We start from the raw sequence: 11,678 nt of genomic DNA, 5'->3' as shown, positions 1-11,678 counted from the left end.
GGGGTCATTGAGTACTTATATAGGACTTGGGAGGTCACATGGGGTCATTGAGTAGTTATATAGGACATGGGGGGGTCACATGGGGGCATTAAGTACTTATATAGGACTAGGGTGGGTCGCATGGGGTCATTGAGTACTGATATAGGACTAGGGGGGTCACATGGGGTCATTGAGTACTTATATAGGACTAGGGTGGGTCACATGTGGTCATTGAGTACTTATATAGGACTAGGGGGGTCACATGGGGTCATTAAGTACTTATATAGGACTAGGGGGGTCACATGGGGTCATTGAGTACTTATATAGGACTAGGGGGGTCACATGGGGTCATTGAGTACTTAAATAGGACATGGGGGGGTCACATGGTGTCATTGAGTACTTATATAGGACATGGGGGGGTCACATGGGGTCATTGAGTACTTATATAGGACTAGGGGGTTCACATGGAGTCATTGAGTACTTATATAGGACTAGGGGGGTCACATGGGGGCATTGAGTACTTATATAGGACATGGGGGGGCACATGGGGTCATTGAGTACTTATATAGGACTAGGGGGGTCACATGGGGTCATTGAGTTCTTATATAGGACATGGGGGGGGTCACATGGGGTCATTGAGTACTTATATAGGACATGGGACGTCACATGGGGTCATTGAGTACTTATATAGGACTAGGGGGGTCACATGGGGTCATTGAGTACTTTTATAGGACATGGGGGGTCACATGGGGTCATTGAGTACTTATATAGGACTAGGGGTGTCACATGGGGTCATGGAGTACTTATATAGGACATGAGGGGGTCACATGGGGTCATTGAGTTCTTATATAGGACTAGGGTGGGTCACATGGGGTCATTAAGTACTTATATAGAACTAGGGGGGTCACATGGTGTCATTTAGTACTTATATAGGACTAGGGTGGGTCACATGGGGTCATTGAGTACTTATATAGGACTAGGGGGGTCATATGGGGTCATTGAGTACTTATATAGGACTAGGGTGGGTCACATGTGGTCATTGAGTACTTATATAGGACTAGGGGGGTCACATGGGGTCATTGAGTACTTATATAGGACTAGGGTGGGTCACATGGGGTCATTGAGTACTTATATAGGACTAGTGGGGTCACATGGGGTCATTGAGTACTTATATAGGACTAGGGGGGTCACATGGGGTCATTGAGTACTTATATAGGACATGGGGGGGTCACATGGGGTCATTGAGTACTTATATAGGACTAGGGTGGGTCACATGGGGTCATTGAGTACTTATATAGGACTAGTGGGGTCACATGGGGTCATTGAGTACTTATATAGGACATGGGGGGGTCACATGGGGTCATTGAGTACTTATATAGGACTAGAGGGGTCACATGGGGTCATTGAGTACTTATATAGGACTAGGGGTGTCACATGGGGTCATTGAGTACTTATATAGGACATGGGGGGGTCACATGGGGTCATTGAGTACTTATATAGGACATGGGGGGGTCACATGGGGTCATTGAGTACTTATATAGGACATGGGGGGGTCACATGGGGTCATTGAGTACTTATATAGGACATGGGGGGGTCACATGGGGTCATTGAGTACTTATATAGGACATGGGGGGGTCACATGGGGTCATTGAGTACTTATATAGGACTAGAGGCGTCACATGGGGTCATTGAGTACTTATATAGGACTAGGGGTGTCACATGGGGTCATTGAGTACTTATATAGGACTAGGGGGGTCACATGGGGTCATTGAGTACTTATATAGGACATGGGGGGGGTCACATGGGGTCATTGAGTACTTATATAGGACATGGGGGGGTCACATGGGGTCATTGAGTACTTATATAGGACTAGGGGGGTCACATGGGGTCATTGAGTACTTATATAGGACTAGGGGGGTCACATGGTGTCTTTGAGTTCTTATATAGGACTAGGGTGGGTCACATGGGGTCATTGAGTACTTATATAGGACTAGGGGGGTCACATGGGGTCATTGAGTACTTATATAGGTCATGGGGGGTCACATGGGGTCATTGAGTACTTATATAGGACATGGGGGGGTCACATGGGGTCATTGAGTACTTATATAGGACTAGAGGGGTCACATGGGGTCATTGAGTGCTTATATAGGACATGTGGGGGTCACATGGGGTCATTGAGTACTTATATAGGACTAGGGGGGTCACATGGGGTCATTGAGTACTTATATAGGACTAGTGGGGTCACATGGGGTCATTGAGTACTTATATAGGACTAGGGGGGTCACATGGGGTCATTGAGTACTTATATAGGACATGGAGGGGTCACATGGGGTCATTGAGTACTTATATAGGACTAGGGTGGGTCACATGGGGTCATTGAGTACTTATATAGGACTAGTGGGGTCACATGGGGTCATTGAGTACTTATATAGGACATGGGGGGGTCACATGGGGTCATTGAGTACTTATATAGGACTAGAGGGGTCACATGGGGTCATTGAGTACTTATATAGGACTAGGGGTGTCACATGGGGTCATTGAGTACTTATATAGGACTAGGGGGGTCACATGGGGTCTTTGAGTTCTTATATAGGACTAGGGTGGGTCACATGGGGTCATTGAGTACTTATATAGGACTAGGGGGGTCACATGGGGTCATTGAGTACTTATATAGGACATGGGGGGTCACATGGGGTCATTGAGTACTTATATAGGACATGGGGGGGTCACATGGGGTCATTGAGTACTTATATAGGACTAGAGGGGTCACATGGGGTCATTGAGTGCTTATATAGGACATGGGGGGGTCACATGGGGTCATTGAGTACTTATATAGGACTAGGGGGGTCACATGGGGTCATTGAGTACTTATATAGGACTAGGGGGGTCACATGGGGTCATTGAGTTCTTATATAGGACTAGGGTGGGTCACATGGGGTCATTGAGTACATATATAGGACTAGGGGGGTCACATGGGGTCATTGAGTACTTATATAGGACTAGGGGGGTCACATGGGGTCATTGAGTACTTATATAGGACTAGGGGGGTCACATGGGGTCATTGAGTACTTATATAGGACTAGGGGGGTCACATGGGGTCATTGAGTACTTATATAGGTCATGGGGGGGTCACATGGGGTCATTGAGTACTTATATAGGACTAGGGTGGGTCACATGGGGTCATTGAGTATTTATATAGGACTAGGGGGGTCACATGGGGTCATTGAGTACTTATATAGGACTAGGGGGGTCACATGGGGTCATTGAGTACTTATATAGGACTAGGGAGGTCACATGGGGTCATTGAGTAGTTATATAGGACATGGGGGGGTCACATGGGGGCATTAAGTACTTATATAGGACTAGGGTGGGCCGCATGGGGTCATTGAGTACTGATATAGGACTAGGGGGGTCACATGGGGTCATTGAGTACTTATATAGGACTAGGGTGGGTCACATGTGGTCATTGAGTACTTATATAGGACTAGGGTGGGTCACATGGGGTCATTGAGTACTTATATAGGACTAGGGGGGTCACATGGGGTCATTGAGTACTTATATAGGACATTGGGTGTCACATGGGGTCATTGAGTACTTATATAGGACTAGGGTGGGTCACATGGGGGCATTGAGTACTTATATAGGACATGGGGGGGTCACATGGGGTCATTGAGTACTTATATAGGACATGGGGGGGTCACATGGGGTCATTGAGTACTTATATAGGACTAGGGGGGTCACATGGGGTCATTGAGTACTTATATAGGACTAGGGGGGTCACATGGGGTCATTGAGTACTTATATAGGACTAGGGGGGTCACATGGGGTCATTGAGTACTTATATAGGTCATGGGGGGGTCACATGGGGTCATTGAGTACTTATATAGGACTAGGGTGGGTCACATGGGGTCATTGAGTATTTATATAGGACTAGGGGGGTCACATGGGGTCATTGAGTACTTATATAGGACTAGGGGGGTCACATGGGGTCATTGAGTACTTATATAGGACTAGGGAGGTCACATGGGGTCATTGAGTAGTTATATAGGACATGGGGGGGTCACATGGGGGCATTAAGTACTTATATAGGACTAGGGTGGGCCGCATGGGGTCATTGAGTACTGATATAGGACTAGGGGGGTCACATGGGGTCATTGAGTACTTATATAGGACTAGGGTGGGTCACATGTGGTCATTGAGTACTTATATAGGACTAGGGTGGGTCACATGGGGTCATTGAGTACTTATATAGGACTAGGGGGGTCACATGGGGTCATTGAGTACTTATATAGGACATTGGGTGTCACATGGGGTCATTGAGTACTTATATAGGACTAGGGTGGGTCACATGGGGGCATTGAGTACTTATATAGGACATGGGGGGGTCACATGGGGTCATTGAGTACTTATATAGGACATGGGGGGGTCACATGGGGTCATTGAGTACTTATATAGGACTAGGGGGGTCACATGGGGTCATTGAGTACTTATATAGGACTAGGGGGGTCACATGGGGTCATTGAGTACTTATATAGGACTAGGGGGGTCACATGGGGTCATTGAGTACTTATATAGGACTAGGGTGGGTCACATGGGGTCATTGAGTACTTATATAGGACATGGGGTCACATGGGGTCATTGAGTACTTATATAGGACTAGGGTGGGTCACATGGGGTCATTGAGTACTTATATAGGACTAGTGGGGTCACATGGGGTCATTGAGTACTTATATAGGACTAGGGGGGTCACATGGGGTCATTGAGTACTTATATAGGACATGGGGGGGTCACATGGGGTCATTGAGTACTTATATAGGACTAGGGTGGGTCACATGGGGTCATTGAGTACTTATATAGGACTAGTGGGGTCACATGGGGTCATTGAGTACTTATATAGGACTAGGGGGGTCACATGGGGTCATTGAGTACTTATATAGGACATGGGGGGGTCACATGGGGTCATTGAGTACTTATATAGGACTAGAGGGGTCACATGGGGTCATTGAGTGCTTACATAGGACATGGGGGGGTCACATGGGGTCATTGAGTACTTATATAGGACTAGGGGGGTCACATGGGGTCATTGAGTACTTATATAGGACTAGGGGGGTCACATGGGGTCATTGAGTTCTTATATAGGACTAGGGTGGGTCACATGGGGTCATTGAGTACATATATAGGACTAGGGGGGTCACATGGGGTCATTGAGTACTTATATAGGACTAGGGGGGTCACATGGTGTCATTGAGCACTTATATAGGACTAGGGGGGTCACATGGGGTCATTGAGTACTTATATAGGACTAGGGGGGTCACATGGGGTCATTGAGTACTTATATAGGTCATGGGGGGGTCACATGGGGTCATTGAGTACTTATATAGGACTAGGGTGGGTCACATGGGGTCATTGAGTATTTATATAGGACTAGGGGGGTCACATGGGGGCATTGAGTACTTATATAGGACATGGGGGGGTCACATGGGGTCATTGAGTACTTATATAGGACTAGGGGGGTCACATGGGGTCATTGAGTACTTATATAGGACTAGGGGGGTCACATGGGGTCATTGAGTACTTATATAGGACTAGGGTGGGTCACATGGGGTCATTGAGTACTTATATAGGACATGGGGTCACATGGGGTCATTGAGTACTTATATAGGACTAGGGTGGGTCACATGGGATCATTGAGTACTTATATAGGACTAGTGGGGTCACATGGGGTCATCGAGTACTTATATAGGACTAGGTTGGGTCACACGGAGTCATTGAGTACTTATATAGAACTAGGTTGGGTCACACGGGGTCATTGAGTACTTATATAGGACTAGGTTGGGTCACACGGGGTCATTGAGTACTTATATAGGACTAGGTTGGGTCACACGGGGTCATCGAGTACTTATATAGGACTAGACTGGGTCACACTGGGTCATTGAGTACTTATATAGGACTAGGTTGGGTCACACGGGGTCATCGAGTACTTATATAGGACTAGGTTGGGTCACACGGTGTCATTGAGTACTTATATAGGACTAGGTTGGGTCACACGGGGTCATTGAGTACTTATATAGGACTAGGTTGGGTCACACTGGGTCATTGAGTACTTATATAGGACTAGGTTGGGTCACACGGGGTCATTGAGTACTTATATAGGACTAGGTTGGGTCACACGGGGTCATTGAGTACTTATATAGGACTAGGTTGGGTCACACGGGGTCATTGAGTACTTATATAGGACTAGGTTGGGTCACACGGGGTCATTGAGTACTTATATAGGACTAGGTTGGGTCACACGGGGTCATTGAGTACTTATATAGGACTAGGTTGGGTCACACGGGGTCATTGAGTACTTATATAGGACTAGGTTGGGTCACACGGGGTCATTGAGTACTTATATAGGACTAGGTTGGGTCACACGGGGTCATTGAGTACTTATATAGGACTAGGTTGGGTCACACGGGGTCATTGAGTACTTATATAGGACTAGGTTGGGTCACACGGGGTCATCGAGTACTTATATAGGACTAGGGTGGGTCACATGGGGTCATTGAGTACATATATAGGACTAGGGGGGTCACATGGGGTCATTGAGTACTTATATAGGACTAGGGGGGTCACATGGTGTCATTGAGTACTTATATAGGACTAGGGGGGTCACATGGGGTCATTGAGTTCTTATATAGGACTAGGGTGGGTCACATGGGGTCATTGAGTACATATATAGGACTAGGGGGGTCACATGGGGTCATTGAGTACTTATATAGGACTAGGGGGGTCACATGGTGTCATTGAGCACTTATATAGGACTAGGGGGGTCACATGGGGTCATTGAGTACTTATATAGGACTAGGGGGGTCACATGGGGTCATTGAGTACTTATATAGGTCATGGGGGGGTCACATGGAGTCATTGAGTACTTATATAGGACTAGGTTGGGTCACATGGGGTCATTGAGTATTTATATAGGACTAGGGGGGTCACATGGGGGCATTGAGTACTTATATAGGACATGGGGGGGTCACATGGGGTCATTGAGTACTTATATAGGACTAGGGGGGTCACATGGGGTCATTGAGTACTTATATAGGACTAGGGGGGTCACATGGGGTCATTGAGTACTTATATAGGACTAGGGTGGGTCACATGGGGTCATTGAGTACTTATATAGGACATGGGGTCACATGGGGTCATTGAGTACTTATATAGGACTAGGGTGGGTCACATGGGATCATTGAGTACTTATATAGGACTAGTGGGGTCACATGGGGTCATCGAGTACTTATATAGGACTAGGTTGGGTCACACGGAGTCATTGAGTACTTATATAGAACTAGGTTGGGTCACACGGGGTCATTGAGTACTTATATAGGACTAGGTTGGGTCACACGGGGTCATTGAGTACTTATATAGGACTAGGTTGGGTCACACGGGGTCATCGAGTACTTATATAGGACTAGACTGGGTCACACTGGGTCATTGAGTACTTATATAGGACTAGGTTGGGTCACACGGGGTCATCGAGTACTTATATAGGACTAGGTTGGGTCACACGGTGTCATTGAGTACTTATATAGGACTAGGTTGGGTCACACGGGGTCATTGAGTACTTATATAGGACTAGGTTGGGTCACACTGGGTCATTGAGTACTTATATAGGACTAGGTTGGGTCACACGGGGTCATTGAGTACTTATATAGGACTAGGTTGGGTCACACGGGGTCATTGAGTACTTATATAGGACTAGGTTGGGTCACACGGGGTCATTGAGTACTTATATAGGACTAGGTTGGGTCACACGGGGTCATTGAGTACTTATATAGGACTAGGTTGGGTCACACGGGGTCATTGAGTACTTATATAGGACTAGGTTGGGTCACACGGGGTCATTGAGTACTTATATAGGACTAGGTTGGGTCACACGGGGTCATTGAGTACTTATATAGGACTAGGTTGGGTCACACGGGGTCATTGAGTACTTATATAGGACTAGGTTGGGTCACACGGGGTCATTGAGTACTTATATAGGACTAGGTTGGGTCACACGGGGTCATCGAGTACTTATATAGGACTAGGGTGGGTCACATGGGGTCATTGAGTACATATATAGGACTAGGGGGGTCACATGGGGTCATTGAGTACTTATATAGGACTAGGGGGGTCACATGGTGTCATTGAGCACTTATATAGGACTAGGGGGGTCACATGGGGTCATTGAGTACTTATATAGGACTAGGGGGGTCACATGGGGTCATTGAGTACTTATATAGGTCATGGGGGGGTCACATGGGGTCATTGAGTACTTATATAGGACTAGGGTGGGTCACATGGGGTCATTGAGTATTTATATAGGACTAGGGGGGTCACATGGGGGCATTGAGTACTTATATAGGACATGGGGGGGTCACATGGGGTCATTGAGTACTTATATAGGACTAGGGGGGTCACATGGAGTCATTGAGTACTTATATAGGACTAGGTTGGGTCACACGGGGTCATTGAGTACTTATATAGGACTAGGTTGGGTCACACGGGGTCATTGAGTACTTATATAGGACTAGGTTGGGTCACACGGGGTCATCGAGTACTTATATAGGACTAGACTGGGTCACACTGGGTCATTGAGTACTTATATAGGACTAGGTTGGGTCACACGGGGTCATCGAGTACTTATATAGGACTAGGTTGGGTCACACGGAGTCATTGAGTACTTATATAGAACTAGGTTGGGTCACACGGGGTCATTGAGTACTTATATAGGACTAGGTTGGGTCACACGGGGTCATTGAGTACTTATATAGGACTAGGTTGGGTCACACGGGGTCATCGAGTACTTATATAGGACTAGACTGGGTCACACTGGGTCATTGAGTACTTATATAGGACTAGGTTGGGTCACACGGGGTCATTGAGTACTTATATAGGACTAGGTTGGGTCACACGGGGTCATTGAGTACTTATATAGGACTAGGTTGGGTCACACGGGGTCATTGAGTACTTATATAGGACTAGGTTGGGTCACACGGGGTCATTGAGTACTTATATAGGACTAGGTTGGGTCACACGTGGTCATTGAGTACTTATATAGGACTAGAGGGGTCACATGGGGTCATTGAGTGCTTATATAGGACATGGGGGGGTCACATGGGGTCATTGAGTACTTATATAGGACTAGGGGGGTCACATGGGGTCATTGAGTACTTATATAGGACTAGGTTGGGTCACACGGGGTCATTGAGTACTTATATAGGACTAGGTTGGGTTACACGGGGTCATTGAGTACTTATATAGGACTAGGTTGGGTCACACGGGGTCATTGAGTACTTATATAGGACTAGAGGGGTCACATGGGGTCATTGAGTGCTTATATAGGACATGGGGGGGTCACATGGGGTTATTGAGTACTTATATAAGACTAGGGGGGTCACATGGGGTCATTGAGTACTTATATAGGACTAGGGTGGGTCACATGGGGTCATTGAGTACTTATATAGGACTAGGGGGGTCACATGGGGTCGATGAGTACTTATATAGGACTAGGGTGGGTCACACGGGGTCATTGAGTACTTATATAGGACTAGGTTGGGTCACACGGGGTCATTGAGTACTTCTATAGGACTAGGTTGGGTCACACGGGGTCATTGAGTACTTATATAGGACTAGGTTGGGTCACACGGGGTCATTGAGTACTTATATAGGACTAGGTTGAGTCACACGGGGTCATTGAGTACTTATATAGGACTAGGTTGGGTCACACGGGGTCATTGAGTACTTATATAGGACTAGGTTGGGTCACACGGGGTCACTGAGTACTTATATAGGACTAGGTTGGGTTACACGGGGTCATTGAGTACTTATATAGGACTATGTTGGGTCACACTGGGTCATTGAGTACTTATATAGGACTAGGTTGGGTCACACGGGGTCATTGAGTACTTATATAGGACTAGGTTGGGTCACACGGGGTCATCGAGTACTTATATAGGACTAGACTGGGTCACACAGGGTCATTGACTACTTATATAGGACTAGACTGGGTCACACTGGGTCATTGAGTACTTATATAGGACTAGGTTGGGTCACACGGTGTCATTGAGTACTTATATAGGACTAGGTTGGGTCACACGGGGTCATTGAGTACTTATATATAAAACTAGGTTGGGTCACACGGGGTCATTGAGTACTTATATAGGACTAGGTTGGGTCACACGGGGTCATTGAGTACTTATATAGGACTAGGTTGGGTCACACGGGGTCATTGAGTACTTATATAGGACTAGGTTGGGTCACACGGGGTCATTGAGTACTTATATAGGACTAGGTTGGGTCACACGGGGTCATTGAGTACTTATATAGGACTAGGTTGGGTCACACGGGGTCATTGAGTACTTATATAGGACTAGGTTGGGTCACACGGGGTCATTGAGTACTTATATAGGACTAGGTTTGGTCACACGGGGTCATTGAGTACTTATATAGGACTAGGTTGGGTCACACGGGGTCATTGAGTACTTATATAGGACTAGGTTGGGTCACACGGGGTCATTGAGTACTTATATAGGACTAGGTTGGGTCACACGGGGTCATTGAGTACTTATATAGGACTAGGTTGGGTCACACGGGGTCATTGAGTACTTATATAGGACTAGAGGGGTCACATGGGGTCATTGAGTGCTTATATAGGACATGGGGGGGTCACATGGGGTCATTGAGTACTTATATAGGACTAGGGGGGTCACATGGGGTCATTGAGTACTTATATAGGACTAGGTTGGGTCACACGGGGTCATTGAGTACTTATATAGGACTAGGTTGGGTCACACGGGGTCATTGAGTACTTATATAGGACTAGGTTGGGTCACACGGGGTCATTGAGTACTTATATAGGACTAGAGGGGTCACATGGGGTCATTGAGTGCTTATATAGGACATGGGGGGGTCACATGGGGTTATTGAGTACTTATATAGGACTAGGGGGGTCACATGGGGTCATTGAGTACTTATATAGGACTAGGGTGGGTCACATGGGGTCATTGAGTACTTATATAGGACTAGGGGGGTCACATGGGGTCGATGAGTACTTATATAGGACTAGGGTGGGTCACACGGGGTCATTGAGTACTTATATAGGACTAGGTTGGGTCACACGGGGTCATTGAGTACTTCTATAGGACTAGGTTGGGTCACACGGGGTCATTGAGTACTTATATAGGACTAGGTTGGGTCACACGGGGTCATTGAGTACTTATATAGGACTAGGTTGAGTCACACGGGGTCATTGAGTACTTATATAGGACTAGGTTGGGTCACACGGGGTCATTGAGTACTTATATAGGACTAGGTTGGGTCACACGGGGTCATTGAGTACTTATATAGGACTAGGTTGGGTCACACGGGGTCATTGAGTACTTATATAGGACTAGGTTGGGTCACACGGGGTCATTGAGTACTTATATAGGACTAGGTTGGGTCACACGGGGTCATTGAGTACTTATATAGGACTAGGTTGGGTCACACGGGGTCATTGAGTACTTATATAGGACTAGGTTGGGTCACACGGGGTCATTGAGTACTTATATAGGACTAGGTTGGGTCACACGGGGTCATTGAGTACTTATATAGGACTAGGTTGGGTCACACGGGGTCATTGAGTACTTATATAGGACTAGGTTGGGTCACACGGGGTCATTGAGTACTTATAT

The sequence above is a fragment of the Prorops nasuta genome, unplaced genomic scaffold (assembly GCF_024137725.1).
Source record: "Prorops nasuta isolate Cenicafe-Biocafe unplaced genomic scaffold, Cenicafe_Pnas_1.2 PNAS00039, whole genome shotgun sequence".
NCBI lineage: Eukaryota > Metazoa > Arthropoda > Insecta > Hymenoptera > Bethylidae > Prorops > Prorops nasuta.
This window is presented reverse-complemented; position numbering follows the sequence as displayed.